Source organism: Callithrix jacchus, chromosome 14 (genome assembly GCF_049354715.1).
Source record: "Callithrix jacchus isolate 240 chromosome 14, calJac240_pri, whole genome shotgun sequence".
NCBI classification, from domain to species: Eukaryota; Metazoa; Chordata; class Mammalia; order Primates; family Cebidae; genus Callithrix; species Callithrix jacchus.
The window spans coordinates 63546251-63568572 of record NC_133515.1 but is presented as its reverse complement, the minus strand read 5'-3'; the positions used below and the strand labels follow the sequence as shown (position 1 = coordinate 63568572).

At 42.6% G+C, this 22322-nt stretch overlaps 1 pseudogene; it reads right to left on the bottom strand.

Moving 5' to 3' along the window:
- Nucleotides 1–455: 455 nt before the first annotated feature.
- LOC100410032 (large proline-rich protein BAG6 pseudogene) lies at nucleotides 456–3905 on the bottom strand (annotated as a pseudogene).
- Between the last annotated feature and the right edge of the window lie 18417 nt (nucleotides 3906–22322).

The window sequence follows — 22322 nt, the reverse complement described above, 5'->3', positions numbered from 1 at the left end:
ATAGTGGTGCTATGGGGTGGTTCTATCTGAAAGTGAGGAAAAATGGTTTACAGTGTTACAACACATCTCTCCATCACGAAACACCTACATTGTCTCCTTACTATTGCTGAGAATCATTCCTTGATGGACTGGAACAAACTAGCCTTTAGGGAAGGCTGGCCATCAGAGGGAGATATGCCTGGGATCTTGAATCCTGGGAGACAGTTGAAGAGTTGCAGGCTCTGTGGTGTGAGTGGCAGTTAGGGTGACCATCTATGCCCTTGCTTTCCAAGAACCTAATGATGCTCTTCACAGCTGGCATTTACATGAGATCCTAAAGGCTATTCCACTGGGCTGGAAAGACATTGCTCCCTATCTTAGGCCTCTCAGTAAGGCCTTCACGATATCATCTCCCACAGGGAACTAAGACTTAATAGTTGTTATTCAGGAACTAGAGATGGTTGGACTTGTGTCTCTTTTTTTTTTGCCAGAAAAATCCGACTTTTATTTCTTAAGTACTGTGAAGGAAGAGGGGGGAAACGGTCTCCTGGTGAGAAAGGGCCACAAAGCAAAGAGCTAAGGATCATCAGCAAAGGCCCGGTGGGCATTGGGGAAGTGCTGGGGACTGTAGTTGGGGTCTTCCTGCAGTTGTTTTTGTATATCAGACCGGAGCTGCTGCCTGTAGCTCTCCTGAACCTCTGGTGCCTCCAGGTCCTGGCTCAGGCTCTCGGGGCTAATCAGGGGCCGAGCTCTGGCTGCCTTAGCTGCCTGGCTCACAGCCTCTGAGAGAAGCAGCTGGAGGCCCTCACCCTGCATCGTCTTGCATCTCTTGGCAGGCATACCACTGAGGTAGGTATCACTCAGAGGGGACTGCGGTTTCACCTTCCGCTGGCTCTGAATATCCTGTTGGATAATAGGGACCCATTCTGGGGGGAGTGCAGCTGCCCAAGGTTTTGTCTCAGCTGAAGTTCCATCCTGTTCATCTCGGGAGCCCCCCTCAGGAGTAGGAGGTGGACCTCGGGACCACTTCTGCTGTTGTTCCAGGGACTGGGGAAGCATTCTCCCACTGAGGCTCAGGGGAAGCTCTTTCTGCTCCCTGAACTTCCATTGGCTCCTCAGGAAGTGGCTGGGGGGATCATCAACTCTGCGAACGTATCTGAGAATGGCATCAGGGCCTACGGGCATGCGCTCCAGTACCACCTGAAGCCTCAGTCCCATCATAGTGGTCAGCCAGCTCACCAAGGAGGGATTCACCCCACGAGACATACGACGAATTCGGCCATTGATAACAGCAGCAAGCTCCATCTGCTGGCCTCCCAAGCAATGCAGATTCAGGGCCAGGCATTTAAACAGGCCTTGGTTACCCAACTCCAGCAACCGGGCCCCAAATCCACTATCTGTGCAGTGCAGCACATGAGCAGCAATGCTATTAAACTGCTCTTGGAGAACTTCCAAGTTTGTCTGGATGATGTCCACACCTGGCTGCACCTGCACCAAAGAAAAACTCTCCGGCACATATTCTTCTAGCCCTGTGATCAATGTGTGGGTTGCCATCCAGATGTTACTGGATGTGGGCTCCTGACCACCCAGGTAGTGCTGGTGGAAGAAGGATCGCAGCTGGGGCTGGAGCCGTTGTAGTGGCTGGAAATGCCCATGGAGGAGCATTACTACGTCCACCATAGAGAAGTTCTGACACAGAAGAGACAGCAGGGCCCCCCAAAGAATCCAAGGGCCCCATCAGCTCCAGGATCAAAGATGTTGCTGGATCCACTGAGGTGTTGTATGAAGGCAGCAATACTTTCACTGCTGCCAGTCCAAGCCCCCAAGGAGCCAAGTAGGGAGCTCAGCACACCCTGCACCACTGAGGTAAAAAACTCTGGTGACAGGCTCTCGAGACCCAGGCCTCCAGGACTCCCTGCACCACCGGAAGGGGAGCCTGGTGGGGGCATGGTCTACTGTTCTGGGGCAGGTGGTGGGGGTGGAGGAGGTGGCGGGGGTGGAGGGGCTGTATGTGTTGCCTGCAAGAAGTCAGTCATGCCCTGGAGAAAGGCACGGATACCAGGCATCGCCACAGTGATGGTGGGAGAAGCCACACCAGGCCCTCCAGCCCCTGGCCCTGCGGGCCCTAGCAGATTCCCCAGAAGCTGAGAGAACTGAAGATCTGCCATGGAGGGTTGGGTGGGTGGAGGCTGGGCAGGCCCCCCAGGGGCAGGGCCAGCTGTGGTAGCTGTGTTGGTGGTGCCAGCACTGGCAGAAGCAGTGGCAGGGGCTGGTGGTGGAGCCATTCCTGAGGTCCCCTGAGCAACAGGGACAGGCTGCATAAGAAGCTGCCCCACGAGGCCGCTCACCATCTGGGCCAATGAGGCATTGGTACCCAGCCCAGCACCCTGCAGAGTCCCAGAGACTGGGGGCCCTCCAGGATGGGAAGGCCGAGCCTGTGGAGCTGTTGGAAAGCCTGGCACCTGCTGTCCCAAGGTTTGGCCATGACCAGGGGGTCCCAAGGAGCTAGTGGGAGCACTCGAAACACCACCAGGCTGCATGTCAGAATCTTGAATGTTCATGTGTGTCATGACCACCGGTTCCACACTCTGGTGGGAAATCCGGATGACCCTTGGATGGCTGGTGGCTGGCGGGGCAGCCCCCTCAGTTGAGGACTCAACATTGGTAGAAGACGGAGCCACAGACGAGGCCTGCCCAGGACCAGGGGGAGGTGCCTCTGCATTGGGAGTTGGTGGGGACCGAGTCCCATTTCCTGTCATGGTTACAGTGGTTCCCATGTTGATCTCTATGGGAATGGCTGCCTGCTGGAGCACCATGGAGGTGGTATAGTGAGACATAGGGCGGACCACATGCAGGTGTCGTGGGGGCACAGAGGCCAGATTACAGCGCAGGTCAGACAGTGCCACAAAGGTGTTGCCCAGCAATCGCAGGCTCTCCCCAACCAAGTTGATCAACCGCTGATCCTCCTCCCGGCCCTCGTGATTGTTATTGTAGTCTGCGGTGGCAGCAGCACCTAGAACCTCGTAGTAGCACTGCAAGAAGGGCTGGAGGCGGCTCTCCAGCCGCTGCAGCTCCTGGAGCAGCTCGACATACTCCGCAGGGGAAGGATGGTTGGGTACATTTGTCTCTGGGGCAGGTGTTGGGCCCGCTGGGGCTGGGCCAGCAGGAGTGAGCTCTGGGTTTTGGGCTGGGGCACGCTCCTCCACTTCTGCCTCCAAAGGTTCTCGAGGAGATGCTTCGCTTTCAGCCGGTTCTGATGTTTGAGAGCTCAAGGCTACTGGCTCCAGGGTCACAATTGGTGGCTGCGGGGGTGGCCGGCTGTGCTGCGGTTGGGAATCCCCTCGACACTCCATCCGGGATAGTAGGGTCTGTATATCCCTGATCATGTGCTGAGCCATCATCAGACGTATCTGGGGCTCACTCTGAATTGGGGCCTGTTCCATGTTGATGTGAACATCCACAGCCGAGCCGTCACTAGGAAGATTGAAGGTTCCAACCATGACATAGCTGTTGGCATTTCGGTCATAAACAGAGACCCCAGGCCCCCGAGTACCAGGCGGGGGTCCCCCACCATGAGTGGCTGAGGCAGACCCCGTCCCAGAAGATGCCCCAGAAGGGAGCTGAGTCTGAGGAGGAGCCCGTTCCACCAGGTGGATAACCTTTCCCCCAACATTATATTCCTGGAGCTTCTTATCATCTTGCAGAACTCGTCCCTGGTAAATGAGCCGTTGTTTTTCAGATGGGATGCTGACAGAGGCAGCAATGTGCTCCTTAAACTCTTTCACATTCATCTGGGCCCCCACAATAAAGGTCCGAGTTTGAGAGTCCAGGGTCTTCACCAGCACCTCCAAGCTGTCAGGCTCCTCCACAGCCGTACTGGTACTATCATTAGGCTCCATGGCCGACAGCTCTCCTCACTTCCGGTCTCCCCAACCTGCCACCAACGGCCACTTCCGTTTCCACAATAGTATTTGGGGATCTCAAGGTGCCATTTTGGGTGACTTCCGGCTCCTCCCAGGTCCCCAAGCTTTACTTTTGTGGGGCATGACGAGAAAGTCCGAAGCCCCAGTGAGTTTCTGAGGGCGAGTCGGGCCGGGGCTGGCGTAGGTGGGAGGGAGCAGAGCACCTGAGGAGCCGCCGCCGCCGCCGTAGCCCAGGGGACCGTACTATGCCTGGACTTGTGCCTCTTGCACAGAGTCCGTTCATCAGCCAGATATGGCCCATGTGAAAACCCTACAGTGTCTGGAGAATGACAGTTGATTACTGAGAACTAAATAAGTGACTCCAACTGTACTTGCTGCTGTCCCAAATATGGCTCAAAACCTGGAAAGACTGATTGGTTTTTTGTCAGACTGACTAGTGTTTAGTGCATGGGATACTGTCCTGGATTTAGCAAATACTTTATTCAGCATACTCTTAGACCCAGAGTTTCAGGACATGACTGCCTTTACATGGGAGGGCCAACAATGTGCCTCTTAGGTGCTCAGGTGCTCCCTGGGGACCCTTACCTAGCCCCATGATTTGCCGTGGTTTAGCGGCAAGGGACCTTGCCATTTCGGGTGACAAGTCTAGCATACACTGGAAATATTTTGTGGATGATATTCTGCTAAACTTTGTGGATTTTGTCTTTTGCAGAAGGCTACCTAGAAAGTCCCAGAGCAACCAAAATACAGAGGATGAGGCAGCAACCCACAGAATATCCAGGGACCAAAGGCACCATGAAATTCCTTGGTGTGATTGATAGAGTAAGACCTAGGTTTTGTCTACAGCCATAACCAACCAAATACAGACATATCTATGGCCTCAAACATTTTAAAGTACAAATTTTTATAGGTATGCTAGGATATTGGAAGATCTTAATTCTTGAGACACTTGGCCTAATGTCTCAGACCATTACACTGCCTGATAAATAAGGAGGCACGAAAGGTTCACTGGTGTGAAAGCCTTAGTGACACAAGCACAAGCCCTACAAACCATTTCATCCTCAGTAGATTATTTAAATGGGATGTTTATGTGACTGAGGAAGGAACGGACTGGACCCCCTGGCAAAGGGAGGATAAACAATGAATACCCATTGGATTCTGGTTACAGTTGTTCAAGGGGGTTGAGCAATGCTGTCCTGTGTTAGATAAACATTTCCTTGCAGTTCAGCAGGCCTTCTTGCAAACAAAGCCTCCAGCAGGAGATATGCTGGTGGGAGTACGAATGGCTTACCCTATTCAGTGTCAGGTTGATAGCCTGTTGGCCAGACCCACGTTGGTAGTAATGCAAAATAATACTTTGCTTAGGTGGCATACATATTTTCAACAGAAAAGACACCTTATATCCAGTCCTCTGTTGATAAAACTATAGACCCCGTTGGTACCTGTACAATTTACAGCTGACCCTTAAACAAAACAGAGGTTAGATGCTGCTCCTCTCACCCCTGCATGGTCAAAAATTCATGTATAACTTTTCATTCTCCAAAAACATAACTACTAACAGCTTACTGTTGAAGCCTTATTTATAGCATAGTCGATTAACACATACTTTGTATGGTATTTGTATTGTCTACTATAGTCTTATGACAAAGTGAGTTAGAGAAAAGAAAATATTATTTAAAAATTATAAGTGAGGGGTGAGAGGAGCAGCATCTAACCTCTGTTTTGTTTAAGGGTCAGCTGTAAATTGTACAGGTACCAACGGGGCCTATAGTTTTATCAACAGAGGACTGGATATAAGGTGTCTTTTCTGTTGAAAATATGTACGCCACCTATAAAAATTGAAAGTGGATCATCATAAATGTCCTCATTCTTGTCATCTTCATATGGGTAAACTAAGGAGGAAAAGGGAAAGGAGGGATTGATCTTGCTGTCTCGAGGGGCAGAGAAGGAAGAAGCAGAGAAGGGAGGCAGGCTCTAAGTGTAAATTTTCTGACTTTTATTAAAAAGAATCCACATATAAGTTGACTTGTGTTGTTCCAGCCCACAGTGTTTAAAGGTCAACTGTACTATAGATTTAAAATTCATCCCAACATTGCCTCCAGAGAAACCCTATTGAATAAAATGAGATGGTAACGCACCAAAGGATGCATAGTACACAAATGGCTCCAGTGTAGGCCAATCACCCAAATGGACTGTTGTGGCTATTCAGTTGGCCACAGATATACCATATGGGTGAAATCAGGAATGGGGACCTAATAGCCAATAGGCTGACTATATGAGCTGCCTGGTTAGTAATTATGAAGGAGCTACACCCAGCAACTTTGTGTACTGATTTCTTGCTGGTCATAAAAGGGCTGACACTGTCAATAATTCAAAGGGAAATGATCAATGATTTAGAAATGGGAGATTGTTATGGGAGGCAGAGCTACGGACAGATATTGGGACCAATTACAAAATCAAAGGCTGATGTCACATGTTCCACATAGCACTGTACCAACAATCATCTCCTAGTAGAAATATAAAAGCAGATATCCTGGCCATAACCAGGTCCTGGTAAGTACTCATCTCTGAATAAGATGATACAGCTAACACACAGGGTATATTAGAAGGAAGGTCATAGAAAACTGCATTCTACTTGAAAGCTGGCCCCTGGAAGCTGGCTCATCAGTGTCCAAACAAGAAATAGAGAAAGCAATACAAAGTTTCCCCATCCATTGCTAGGCCTGTCCTTGGCAAGTACCAGGGATTACTGCAAATATCAGGAGAGGAGAAAGAGTCATTGACATATGGAGAATGATTTTCTACCTAAGAATAAGATATACTGATATTCACTCACATGCGTAGACACTATGAGGAGCTTCTTGTAAGCTTTCCCTTGTCAAAAAATAAATCAGATCCTGACCATACAAGGTCTGCAACACTTGTAGCCAGTGTATGGTATCCCAGGAACTATTGCCAAAATGATCAAAAAACATTTCACAAGCTTCCGAATCCCAAATTGGGCACAATAGGAGGGCATCATCTGGCAATTTTATCTGCCTTACAAGCCATAGAGAGTAGGAGTTAAGATGAGGAAAAATGGCCTTTTAAAGGAACAAATTAAAATCTTCATAGAATTTCCCTCATTGAGAAATTGGGCTATAGTTTTAACAGAAGCTATATCTGCTTTCAGGGAGGCCCCATTATGGGAAAAATTGCCTTATGAACATCTGGTAGATATAAGAAAACCAACAAAAGCCATGTGGATATGGAGGAAATCAGACATTACCTTAAGCCCAGAATTCAGTTCGACATGGAACTCCCTAATTTTGTCCTTAGTTGTCCCATGATGTGTGGACGGGAAACCCTGAGATGGGATCTGGAAAGAAAAGTGCCCTTGGGCTGGACTGGTGTCCTTCTTTCCCTAAGGCAGGAGGCTGCCACTGCCTTATACCAGACCCCTGCTTTCCTTTTCAATAAAGGGCCCAGGTAGACATTGACAGTGGTCAAGGAGTGCCCTTAATGTGGTAGATTTCACTCAGCCCTATCGCTGTGTAGTCTACAACTTCTCCCATGCTGAGATAAGAGGTCTGGTATCGCCCTCCTGGGAAGATTCTGTGTTGACTGAGATTATTTTGGCAGGGGTGATCTAAGACTGTAAGAGGGGCCCCGGGCCATTTTATGTGTTCCTAATAATTTTTGTCTTTCTGCTGGTTGTTCAAGCTGCCTTCTCCTCTGCTATTTTATTGTCCCCTCTGGAACTTCCATGTCCACAGAGAGTGTCTTCCTAGCCTGTCCACAGAGCCCCTATGAAAGGCCCATCTAGCTGCTGTTCATGGTGTTATACGCCCCTGAGTAGTCTTGAAGGGACTGCCTGATACTCATGGTGAACTGAGCTATAGAGAGAAGACAGTCTCTGTACAAATATTGATACCTAAACAACATATGGAAGTGAGTACTTCTCACATCACACAAGCAAACGGGTGACTGGGATGTGACACTGAGCAACTCTGGACCCAATGTAAGATTATCCATGAAAATGTTCTGCAGGAAAGCAACTGCTAAAGCAAGAACTGCCCCTTCAAGTGCCGTGTTCTGGCAGCGAAGATCATACTAGCAAATGTTGGAGGTGAGGGCTTTGTGTGGCTCACTGCTGTGGCAGGGATGCTTTCCTGTATGGTGGATATCTCTTGGAAAAAACATAACCACTCTAAAGACACTCAGGTAAACAATACCAGGTACCTAAGGTTCCTTCCAAGAGCCTGATGCCTGCACACTGTTATACTTAAGGACAAGGATCGGTTCCCACAGACAGGTCTTTTATGCTAGAAATATACAGGATCAAACTGAATGACACTCAGTGGTTCTGTGGTACTCACTTCTAGCCCTGGTTTTCCCCATGGTGGCTTGGATGGTGGACACCCATCTTCCCATACCTGTACTCCAGAACCTCTGACTTTCTGCCTCTCTCCCTCAATGAGCGCATCTGGAAAAGTTTGTGGAGTAGGTCCTTCTTTTCTATGGGGGATTACTTATGTCTATATTTGTGCCTCTGGGAGGCTCTATTAATATCATGCAGAAGGTGGAAGTCCTTCACAGACTTGTCTCCCAAGCTTTATATGGCATTGAGCATGGTTTGGAGGCCTTCAGTATCGAAACAACCACCATAAAGAAAATGGTTCTACAGAACCAAATGCCTTTGGACATGGTGATGGCTGTGCAAGGGAGCATCTGCCCCTTTATATAAACTGAGTGTTGCATGTATAGTACACACAAAACAGCTGAAGTTACTCAATTCCCTTTCATTTACAAAAACAACAGTTAATTGATCACATGGGGGAATGACTCTTGGTGGTTTATAATAAGATCGTGATTTTTGAAATGGGGTTCTTGACGGAAAACTCTGCTAGTAAGCCTGTTAAAATTGTGATCAGGCTGGGCATGGTGGCTCAAGCCTGTAGTCTCAGCACTTTGGGAGGCCGAGGCGGGTGGATCACAAGGTCAAGAGATCGAGACAATCCTGGTCAACATGGTGAAACCCCATCTCTACTAAAAATACAAAAATTAGCTGAGCATGGTGGCGCGTGCCTGTAATCCCAGCTACTCAGGAGGCTGAGGCAGGAGAATTGCCTGAACCCAGGAGGCAGAGGTTGCGTTGAGCCAAGAATGTACCATTGCACTCCAGCCTGGGTAAAAAGAGCGAAACTCCATCTCAAAAAAAAAAAATTGTGATCATTGGTTTTGTAATATACACCTATATTTACTGTTGATGTATGTTTTGCAGTGCTTCATAAAGTTAAAATAAAAACATTGCAGGCAATCGTACCCTTTCCTACTGATTTAGATAACCACAGAAAATATGGCATGCAATATTATAAGTGCTGGTCAGAAATATGGATTGTAGGGTCCCTCAGTTGCCCTTGATTTCTTTCTTTGTCCTGGCCTAGAAACATAGAGTGCCTTGAATGATCTAGAACTGAACAATTTGTATGATTTCCCCAGCAGACCTGGACCCAGGTTAGAGCCTGAAAAATAACAGGAAATAGCCTCTGGGAAGGATATTTAGCTTGATGCCTGAAACACTAAAAGATCAAACATGTGGAAAGTAGCCCAGGTCTTGGCCAGGCGTGTTGGTGCACCACTGTTATCCCAGCTACTCAGGAGGCTGAGGCAGGAGAATTGCCTGAACCCAGGAGGCGGAGGTTGCGGTGAGCCGAGATCGCGCCATTGCACTCCAGCCTGGGTAACAAGAGCGAAACTCCGTCTCAAAAAAAAAAAAAGAAAGAAAAAAAGAAAGCCCAGGTCTTAGATTTTTAAGACCCTAATATAAACTTTATAACCCAATCCTCTCCTGATGGCCACTCTTGGGAGAACATCTTTCTCACTGTCCATCTCAAAGATTCTACAGCCCAATATATGGAAGTTCCCCGAGGACATGCCTTGGACTGCTTATCCTGGCATTTAGTGTCTTTTGTTTGGAATTCCAGCTGGTCTCCTCTTGGGATGGTGTGGGACAATTCATTATGGGAGCTGCCCTGCCACTACTTTTGGGATGACTCTAGCCATGAGTTGAGCCAAACAAAGCAAGATGCTTTTTGCTCTTAGGGTTTCATTACTTCTAAGCACTCTCAACAGACAGAATAGGCAATATATTTATGTATCATAACCTCTATATCTACACATATCTACAATTTTTTCTGTATCTATCCCTCTTTATACATACTAAGTTAAACATAAGATCACACTGATGTCTCTTGCTAATTCCACTGCACAGAGTTTATTCTAGCCTTACTTTCTTGGTTATAACTTCCTTCTCCAACAGTGAGAAACCTGGCTTCCACTCACCACATGCCATCCATTGACTTCTTTCTTCATCTTCAGTGTACATGTACAGTGGTTCCAGAAATGTTAACCTGTATTCCCGAGAGGAACAAGTTTGCCAACTAGAGTGTTTTTGTACAATTCTTTTTGTCTGTTGTATTATACTTTCCAGTCAGAACATGTTTTTCCAAATTACTTAGGTCATTTTTCTTTTATTTTGCTTTGTATAAAGTTTACCATTATTCGTGTACAGTTCTGTGGGTTGGAGTCGCGTATGTATCACTCCAGGATCAGACAGAACAGTTCCTTCACTCTAAAAGTTCTCCTGTGTATCTTCTTTGAAATGACCTCACTCATTTTGATCAATTGTTATCAGAAAACATCCACTGAATGCTTAGATGGCTACACATATTTAGCTTTCTAATGCTAATCGAAAATTCTATCCCCTAGTTCTCCATCATATATAATAATGATAAATTAATTATTATGATTAAAGGATTCTTTATGATCTCCTTTCTCACTCATTTGGTCTCACCTAGATTCTGCTACAAGAAATGACTGATTTTCTTTGAATAGGGCAGTTAGTCACTCCTCTCTTAGTATTCACACAGCACCTGAAATATTCTTTTCTCCTAGCACTTGCTCCACTGAATTGTAACCATTTATATGCATTTGTCTCCCTAACTTGAAAGTGAGTTCCTTCACAGCAGATGCATGATACTATGCATCTCTGTCTCCAGCACCTTCTTATATATCTGGAACTTATGTACCAATTCCAGGTATATAAGAAGCCCTTGATGATTGTTGTTTAGATAAAAAAGACATAAGTGCAGTGATGTGCTTGAGGCTAGGAAGTGCTGGGGGAAAATCAGATACAAAGTAATATTTGGGTCCCTGTGTCTAAAAAGTATAAGCCCCTGTGTCTAATTGTATTGACAGTGCAAACTGTCAGTACAACTCAGTTATACTTAGTGGCAAATGAGTTACTCCATAGGACATTTGCATTCTATTATGACCTTTTACTCCATAAGAACTCTGTAAAAGAGAGAGGAATGGATGTGTTAGTATTTCCTACATAACCTTATTTCCTGTTAGCCTCTTAAAAAGAGAAGTAGTATGAACTATGCCAGGGCTTGGTAACAGGTTTTTTGTTTAAAATAAAGACAAATTAAGGAGAATTCTTCCCTAAGAAATATGACGCAGAAGGAAGAATGTTTTGATTATCAGGTTTAATGAGATTCAATTTCCTGAATAAGAAGAATAAATTGAACAAATAAAAGTTCATTTTCATCGTACTGAGTCTAATGAGGGAGGAAGATGATGAGAGAAAAAAAAAGTCCCTGCTATGTCATAACAACCTCAGGGAGGTAAGTCAATGAGAAAGACACCCACTCATACGGATGGGAACTGGTGGAAGGCTTATCAATTCCAGGCTAAAACTGCTGCAGTTGACTTGACTCTCAACCTCTCAGAGTGACAATGAATCTAGATCTGTTATTCTGACTAATCTCTTGCCCAACCCTTTCTCTCTTGCTTCAAATGCAGAACCCAACCACATATATCTCAAGTGAGAAAATTCCTGGAGACTGTTTGCTTAATACCATTTTTTTGTTCACAAAGATCACAGTTTATACACATGTGTAGAATGACTGACCAAATCTGTCAATAACCATATCTGAGTCTTGCAGACTGGAAGTAGGCTGTTCTTAAGCATGGCTAGCTTAGAGATTCCATTTGCATCGAAGGTGCATAAAAGATGTAGAAAAACATCCTCAGAGGAAAGATCATTGTAGGCTGGAGTAGTCAGGAAGGTTTTAGAGGGCAAGCCCATCTTTAGCTTACGCCTCAAGAGCAAGCATAATTATAACGAGTGAAATGTTTCTAGCAAAGAGAAACTACTAGAGGTGAGATGATTAAGTATGTACAGGTCAGTGTCTACACTAGTTTGGGTGTAATAAATAGTTTTGTAAGGAAAACAAGGCATTCAAAGACTTAAAATATCCTTTGAAAGGTGAAGAAGATACACAGGTAAAAATATAACTTGGTAAACAAACCTAAAGGAAACCCCTACATTTATTATATTGGTGAACTAAATAATAGACTAGGAAAATGGATCAGTTGCTTCCTGAAAGATTTCTTTGCTGTTGACCTCAGTATTATAGATGCTGGGTAATATTTCTAGACTGACCAAAATAAAGCTGCTCCAAAAGCAAAGTCAGATCTCCGTTATTGACAAGAACAGGTTGAGCCTCTCTTTTCTGAATCTCTTCAAAAAAAAAAGTTTCATTTGGACAATGTATGGATGTAGGTGCATTCATGAATTCTTACCTCAAAACTGAAGTCTCTGGCAAGTCCATAGTTTCCAAAATATTCTATTGTTTCTAAAACATAGTCAAATAATGTAATTGTTTTTCTACTTGACAGCTTCACTCAGTTTTCATTTTATAAGGCAATACATGTTTCCTAGTAGCTGAATTTACTCAGCATGTTTAGATGAACTATTTATTACTAAGTATACAGTATATGGAGAAAATTTTAAAAAATGCATGTTTATTCTAAAATGTAACATGAAAATGATTTTTAGAAAACTTACTGCAGCATTTCCCTTTTAATAACCACGTCTCTAAATTATTTTCCAGTTCCTCAAACATGGGAGGATTCTGTGTGTTATGTTTCAAGGTGCATGTGTGTGTTCTGGGTTGTATATTAAAGTCCTGGTAAATATAATTATGAATGCATCAAAGGCAATTAAGCTATGTGATTTTGATTAGGTATATTGTCAAACTGTATTAACAGCTGGCAGTAAGGGGGAAAAATCCTCCAATCACTCAAGTTTTAATTTATAGTACAACATTATTGCTATTCTCTGAAGCTGACAAATCATTGTGAATAAAGCATTATATTTCATTACATAAAACTCTATTCTTTTCTCGATACACAATGAGTTTCTACTAATATTGTGCAGAGTGACAAAGGCTGGCAGGCACAGGTGTATGGAGTTTTATAATTATTGTGATTATTATTTGCATAACCACAGAACACAGCCACATAGACTCAGGCTTTCACATGATCCCAATGCCTTGGCATCATTCAGAAACCAGTTTCTACCTCTGTAGCTCTCTGATTTCCTTTAGACCATAATCACAATTGTCCTTGGTCTAGGTAATTGTACAGCCAGCAGGTGGAAAAACACTTAGCAGAATGCTTGGCTCAAAGTAGGTACTAGATGTCTTTCTGTATAGGGTTAAGATAGGTACTAGATGCCTTTCTGTATGAGGGACTCAGTGGGTAAGCAGACTCTGACCTACAATTAAAACTTAGACCAGGTGTATGTCTCATGCCTGTAATCCTAGCACTTTGGGAGGCGGAGGTGGGAGGAGCACTTGAGCCCAGCAGTTCCAGACCAGACTAGGCAAAATAGACCCTGTTTCTACAATATTAATAATAATAATAATAAAATAGCCAGGCATAGTGGCACCTGTTTATAGTCCCAGCTACTTGTGAGGTGGGAAGATCACTTTAGCCCAGGAGTTCAAGGCTGCAGTGAGCCAAGATTGAGCCTCTGCACTTCAGCATGGGCAACATAGTGATACCCTGTCTCTAAAATAAACAATCAAACAACAACAACAACTCAAAGTTGGTGCCTCGATCTCACCAATGCCAGCTTCGCAGGCTCTCTGGAGCTCTATGGTGGCTTTCTGACTGCCTGACAGGGTCCAGGATGACAGTCTCTGCCCAGACTTCACCCTGCTCCCTGGTAAAACCCTCCTCCCTGAGGGCACTCAATCCCTGATCACACTCTGCTGGCTGACCACACTCTGCTGGCTGATCACACGCTGCTCTGCAGCCACAGGTGCTCCTGATGACCCCTGCACCTTCCTCCATGACTGCCCTCCACTCCATGACTGCAGCCATCACCTGGCTGCATTCCACATCTGGAGTACAACCTGCTCCCTGAGGACACTGCACTCTGATTACATTCAACTTCCTAACTACACGCTGCTCCTTTCCCCTGTCTGTGCCCAGCTTCCTGACTGCAACGAGCTCCAGCTCCCGGATAGCTCTGTCATCCCCAACTGTCCCCTTCTCCCTGACTAAAGCATTCTCCTGCCTGACCGACTGCGCCCTGCTCCCTGACCACACTCTACTCTTTAATTATCCTTATCTGGTTCCTGCTCCAGAAACACACCCTGTTGCTCGCTGCACTCCGCCAGCAACCACACACTTTCCTTAGCCCACTCCACTTCCTGTCTGTGTCAACAACATCCCCACTGCCTTCCTGGTTTGCCCCAACCAGGCTTACATCATTCGCCCTTTGGGCTAAGCTTTCTCTCAAATTGACCCTCAAACTACCTTCCCTTGAGCTTTTTTGTCACATCTGTAATATTGATACAATTCTTACTTTATCGAGAACCGTGGCAGTCAGATAGCAAATATTCTCAGATGTGTGGCCCGTGATGTCTCTGCGGCAACTAATCTCCTCTGAGGATGTCACAGTAAAGCAGCCATAGACAACATGAAAACACATGTGTATGGCTGAGTTCTAGTGGAGACTTTTTTAAAACAATACCAGGCAGTGTGCAGGATTTGGGCCAGATTCTAGTTTGCCAACCCCTAACCTAGAGTATCTTTTAACATCTGGTAGAAGACTTAGCATGTCCTTACTACCATTTAGCATTTTAACTGAAAATTAGCACTTTCTTATATGCTTCTTCAAAAGATGAAGGAATTGTCAGATACACGATTTGTGCAGATTCAAGAGAGAAAAAATAGTCATCTTCTAATTACCTAAGAAAGCTCCTTTGTTTTTCAGTTAATAAAAATTAAACAGTTGCTAATTCACCAATTTATCCTTTTGTTTCCTAGAACAAACTTGACTTTTTGTTGACAGAATTATTTTTCCTACACTCTGCAAAGAAAAAACTTGAAACATACAATAGTTTGTGTAGGAAGACTCCCTGTCAGGTAGCTAGGGACCATATAAGGTTTTGATGAATTAAATACAAACAATATAGAAACACTTAAAGTTGCAAGTATATATGGACAAATTTTGCACTTCTGAGCAAGCACTCATATCAGATATAGCTTTTGGATAAACTTCTGGGTTTAAATTCCAGCTTCATTATTTCCCAGCTATAAAATCTTATGCAATTTATTCAATTCTCTAAGCCTTAGTTTTTCTACCTCTAAAATGGAACAGTAAGAGTAATAAAAGGACTGGATACATACTCAGGCTTAATAAATCTAAGTAATTATAATTATAATTATCTAAGTCTGGTGGACTGTTAGCAACTCTCTCACAAAAGTTATGCATAAGTGTGGTACTCATATGGTAATGACCCCTGGCACCTTCTGGATAATTCATAGTTTCAAATTTTTCTACTAAATTGGTTCATATATAATCACTGCACAGCTGCTGGGAAGAGGTAGCCCCAATATCAGATGAGGCAATTGAACCCTTGCAAATTTGGGTGATTTTCACTAGTCTATTCAATTCTTTAGTGGTGATAGTATGAATTCCTTTCAAGAGAAATAGGTGGGTCAGAGAATCAGTTACCTAAAAGCTTTGGGGGAAATGTATTTCTCAAAATGCTGGACTTTTGAGCCAAGAACCACTCAACCTCAGTTGTTTCTAATGAGAGCTGGAAAATGGGTGCTTTCTCCTGAAAATGTCAGCCTGGCACAGAAGAGCTCTACATTTCCAGATGCACTGCACACAGGAAACTTTCAATGATGTTTTTGATTGATTGAGATACAGTCCTATTCAGGTGCATATAAGCAATACCACATCTTCTCTAAAGAAACTCAGGATAAAGGAGTGAGATGAGAGGCCACAGTGGTGATTTAAGTTAGAAAATAGCAAAGGAGGGGGGCGGGCGTGGTGCCTCAAGCCTGTAATCCCAGCACTTTGGGAGGCCGAGGCGGGTGGATCACGAGGTCAACAGATCAAGACCATCCTGGTCAACATGGTGAAACCCCGTCTCTACTAAAAATACAAAAAATTAGCTGGGCACGGTGGCGCGTGCCTGTAATACCAGCTACTCTGGAGGCTGAGGCAGGAGAATTGCCTGAACCCAGGGGGCGGAGGTTGTGGTGAGCCGAGATTGTGCCATTGCACTCCAGCCTGGGTAACAAGAGGGAAACTCCGTCTCAAAAAAAAGAAAATAGCAAAGGGAAATATCATAGGAAAGGACTGTTTCAGAAGCTAATAAAAAACACAATACATTTTACTACCTTACTTTTCATCCTAAATAGAAGACAATGGATTCTCTTTTTCTTAACATAATATATCAGTGTGGAATAGGAATAAGAACATGCTTGGCAGATGGCTGAGTGATGGCTATTACCCATGGGAACTATTGCAAAAGAATAAGAGATCAAACGCTTCAGAAGGCAAAGTTAAAGCTTCATATTTCAAGAATCATAGAACCGTAGTCCTGGCTAAAGGGCTGTTGAATACAGTGGTCTGAGCTGTGCTATTTACAATTCAGAGGAGCACAATTAACCTATATTTGCAGCTATCTGTCCAAGTTGGCTTTTAGATATTTTTTCTCTTTACTTCTTAAGAGATGATAATAATGTCTCATTATTTGAGCTAAGAACATCCACTTCTTGAACAAAATTGGAATGTTTTAGTAAGGGAAGAAGGATAGTAGCTGTTGGGGAGGCAAATAGCAGTATCTGCTACACTTAGGCTTATCTCTCAAACTAAAACTGTAGCCTCTGTTTCCTGGCAGGAGACAGGGTTTAAACACTGAGTTTGAGCCAGATTTTCTCTGGATATGCTTTCCAACCTAGTTAAAAGTAGGCATGTATCTGTCACTTAACCAGCATGCAACTTTAAAACCTTTTTGTTAAAGTAATAAAGAATGGGCAGAGGCGAAAGGAAAGCAAACAAAAGGATGATTCTCTATTTAAATGGCATGCTCAAAAGGAAGCATAAAATAAAAAGGCTTGAAGAATCACTGGTTAGAAGAAAACAATAATAGCATTTAATTTTTAAACCAGTGGAAGAGCTATCTAGGTGTGGGTGGATAAGGCACACACATTTAGATGTTGGCCCAATAATTATTATCCATAATATTAGACTATTTTATTACAACAAACCCTATAGAGACTAGATTCACTGAATAACAACATCTAATTAGATCAACAGGAATAGCACTCTGTTTTGCAAAGTGTGCCTGTTCCATGCACGGGTTTTTGTTCCATACTTGGGATTAGCAATACCTTAAGCATACACATTCTCTTTTATTAGAGATCTAAGAGTTGCTGAGACACCCAAAGGGAATGAATTTAGAGTCTTCTATTTTATTTAAATGACTCAATCTTTCAGACTTTTTTCCAGGGAGAAAAAAGTTTCTGGTATAAATGGTGAGTTAAACTCTTTCATATATAATAACTGCTTCAGGTAACCAAATCCTTTCTAATAAATTGCCTCTTCCAAGTTTAATTATTTTCACAAAATTGTGCACTTTTGGGTGCTTCATGATGCAACTAGAGAATCCAAATTAAATGTGTTTAACTTGGAAACATTTCTATCTATACAGCTCTTTGGTGCCTTCTTAACTGTCCTTCAGTTTCTTTTTTCCTTTTATGTCTACTTTTTCTCCATCTTATTTCGTAAGAAGCAACCAAAGCAAAAAATTCGGACTCAGTGTGATCTAGGGCAACTCATTCAGCATCTCTGAGATTCCATTTTCTTATACTGAGATAAGAGGTGCTTCACTGGTTTGAAAGGAAGATTAGAGAAGTCAAAATATATAAAATTTCTAGCATGGCCTGGAAGACAATAGGTGCTCAATAAAAGCTGATTTCTCAATCCCACCTCTTCTCTGCCCTCCACCTCTAATTTTTTGCTTTTATTCTTGAAGATGCAAAATGTCAAATTTTTCCTCTTAATTTTGGCAGACTCTATCTCTGCTTTCCTGGATGTCTCTTTGCCCACCGACCACCTTTTTTTTTTTTTTTTTAACCCAGTTGCATCTTGAATACTATTGTTAAATTCAACAATGACCTGAGGGTTAAACTTAAAAAGTGATTAAGACTCGAAAACAATCTCACATGGTAATATGGGAATTAAAACGTTCACAAAAATTAGACTACCAGGAATGCATTAAAACCAATCCAGAGATAATGACTTGCTGGCAGGCAGTCGGGCATCCTCAGGAGGATCTTGTTTCCCATGCTTATACTGGATGAGTCAGTGTTACCCACACTTGGTGCAAACACAGAGTGAAGGTCATTTTCTGCGAGGGGGAAGTGTCTGTGACTGTTCTAAATGGGAAATGTGAAGTCACCATCCCCAAAGGACTGGAGAGAAGAGTTGGAATTATCTTAACATCTCCTCAACTAGGCTTACAGGGTTTAATGCAGAGGTAGATAACTCATTTGATCTCAGCAGGACAAGCTCATCAGAAATATAACATCTGTTCACCTAATGCTCTTCTCCCTGTGTCTGTCTCATTGCCTGGTTGCTTGAAGTAAGACTTCAAATTTTCAAATAAGTGAACACAAAAATGAGCACCTGCACGCATGCACACATGCACACACACACATACACACAAACACATACACAGAATGCTGGAATTATATCCCTACCTTTTGCTACCTTTTGACACTATACAAGAAAATTGTCACTATCTGACAGGATTTACTGCCTCCCCATTTAACCTCTTTCCTCTTACTCACCAAAACAATTTTCTTTGTATACATCCATTCATTCAAACAGTAAACAATTACTGAATTTTTTGATGCTCAGGCACTATGATAGGTAATAAAATTAAAGAGGGAAATAGACACATTCTGTCTTATTTCATGCTTGTTGTGAAACTTACTATCTAGTAGCAGATATGATCATAAGACAAATAATTACACAGAGGTAACCATTATTTTGTCTGTACAGCATATCTCTAGGTTGTGTCCTTGTCACACACATGTGCCTTTTTTCTGGTAAGAGGCTCTGCCTCCTAGATGAGTGGCCACGTCTCTCTGACTGGGCCAATTACAGCACAATACTCCATTTCTCTACTTTAGGGGTTGGTCCTGTTGGTCTGCAGTTCAATGGTCTACCCCTGAGAATCCTTCCTCTGAACCTTTCTGTATGGAGTGGGAAAGAACCTAGAATCTTCTAGCCCTCATGATGCTCACCAGATAAAGAAAGTTTATTTGATTTGATTAAGAGAAAATAAAGCCAAACAGAGGCAGGCATAAATGAACTACAAATGATAGAGAGAGAAATGAAATCCTACTAGGTTTACTCTTGCTTCCAGAACTCAAATCCCCAGGAGGTGACCTGGTTTCTATATTGCCTCTTTAGAATTTGGGATATGCATAGATATTGTGCAATACTCATGCTGTATAATTTCATTATAATTAGATTTCTGCCACTTGTAATTAAAAGTATTCTTATTATTAATGAAAAATGAATATAACTTTATGATTACAAATTGTGGTACATACTTTAAAGGAAATGTATAGTCCAGGAAAATATAAAACAAAGGAGGACCTTTCATCTAAGTGAGCAGGGTAAACTAGGAAGTGCATCAAAGCTAAAATCTGAAGGATGAGTCTGTGCGGAACAGGGAAGAAGTGGGGGAAGGTAAAAGCAAGCCAAAGGGTCTGGTGGCAGGAAGAAGGTGGCCATAGTGTTTGAGTTCCCGAGCGAAGGTAAGGGTGGCTGAAACACTCATCTGCAGACACTGATGGGCAAAGATCAAAGCACCTAGATTGTTGGGGGGCTGTGTCTTTTTCTGTCAAAGGATGTAAGCATTAAACACTTCCTTATGTCTGTATTACAAAGTTTATTGGAAGGCAATTTTTACCAAACTTAGGGGGAAGCTAAGTGACTCTATAACTATAAAATAAATATAAATAAACTATAACATAAGTGGAAAACAATAGTACAAAGTGGACTTTTGTTCTATAGATACAGCCATCAGAGCAGACGGGAGGATCCTTATGTATCACAACATTTCACTAGGACAGGAGATTCTATCCCTTTGGGAAATGGGGGATTACCTTTCTTGAATTTAGTTTGCAAACACAAATATTTAACCAGTGTCTATGGCATTCCTGAAAAGATTGTTATATCCAAAATTTCAGAAGGAAAGTATGCTTTTTAAAGACTGAAAGAAAAATAAGAAGACAAAAGGCGAAAATAAAGTACAGAACATTTCACCTTAATCTACTTAAATCTCTTTTCAATACGTAAAGATTTTTCTCTTTAAATTCTAGGGTCATATGGCCATAGTAATACATCAGAGGGAACAGAGTTTGGTGATAATTTAATGGTCATAGATTTATCTAGGAAGAAAAATAAACATTAACCAACAGCATTATATAAAACTTTGAGACAAAATCATAAACCCAAGCCCACTTACTGTATTTTATTGCCTCAGAAAAGTCATCATTGCTTATAAAAAATACAGCTTCATATAAAGGCCACAGTCATTTAGGGAATAATTTACCAATAACTTGCAGAAAAGAAGATTTAAAAAAATTATAGCAATAATATTTCATTAAAAGCTATAGCGATGTCATCATTTTAAGGTACAGGACATCTTGCATATTCTGGCTCAGACTATTTCCATTGATAAGAAATGACTGACTAGCTGCATGCTGAATTAAGGAACCCTTTCAATTATTACTGTTATGCATATTCCTCACACAGCTTATTAACTGCATATTTCTAGGTTCAGTGTCTATATTTAGTACTGTAATCTCCTTTATTAAACATTACTTTTAGTAAAGAAAATGAACATTTCACTAAACAATAGTTGTTAGAATTGCTCCAGTCCATTTTCCTCAATTATTTATAAAGCGAATCTTTAGTCACTTAAAGGATGGAAGAATCAAGGAAGCTCAGGTTTGGTTAGGGCAAAAAGAAATGGAACAAAAAGACAGGGCAAAACCTGCTGCCAGCGAAGGTGTCTGGCTTCCTTTGAAGTCTTCATGAATATTGCTTAGTGTTGCTAATTCAGAACAATCATTAACATTAAAAAGCTTTAATTAAATGTTTAGTCCCTTGTGCTGGGTACTGCATCAATTTCACATTTTGTAGGTTATGCCCTCTGAATTGCTTGTAGTTGAAGATGGCTAGTCTTCTGAGTGGTCTACAAGGCTCTTAATCTTCTAGCCCCTGTCTAATTCTCCAATCTCGTCTTTACCAATCTTTTCACCAATTATCTTCAGGCCATGACTAATTACTTTCAGATTCTCAAACACTCCAAGCCTCTTTTTCCTTCAGGGCTTCCAAAACATTGTTTCTAGCTTATAACACCTTCCTCTCTCTCCTCCTCTTTTGTTTAACTCCTGCTCTCCCTCCCAAAGTCAAAGTTTCTTTTTCAGGAAGCCTTATTTGATCTCACTAGATTAAGTTATATGTCACTTCTCTATATAAGCTATTGGCAATTTGTGCTTAATTCCGACATAGCCTTTTGTAGTACAATTGAACATTTCATCTTTAAATCCTCTAGTGCCTAGTATAATGCATATAATAAATACCCAACAAACATTCGTTGAGTAAACAACAACAAAATAAATGAGACCTAAGTAAAAAGCTATGAACCAAAAAAAAATATGTATTTCTGTTTTATTTTTTTAATGTTGGTATCTTTTAAAAGCTCTTTGTTTCATAAATCCTTTGAACATAATTCAACTGCACTAAACTATACATTGTACTGTGGACACTTAATTTATCTTTAGCATTACCTGTAAAAATCTATATTTAATGTTAATTTTTCTCTAAAATATGCAATTCTAAAATGGATCTGTGCTCACCATTGATGATACTATCTTGATGATGCTAATTTACACCAATGGAACAATTCATTTCTGAAGAATGTCAGGCTACCCCGTGACTTCTCAATTAATTGTCTATGTTGTATATTATTCACAACCGATTTTCCCTAGAATCCTAAAATTTTGATTTGGAGGAAGCCTAGTGGGCATCTACTTTGGGCAGAACTTTCAGTTCAAGTCCATCTAATCATCTGCTTTGAAGATCATTTTCAAATTCAAACTCCCACAGCATAGCTTAGCTCAGTGGCAAGAGGGTAGAAAACACAAAGAAAACTACATGCGCATGGGAGACGTCAAATGCGTCTTCATTCTATACTC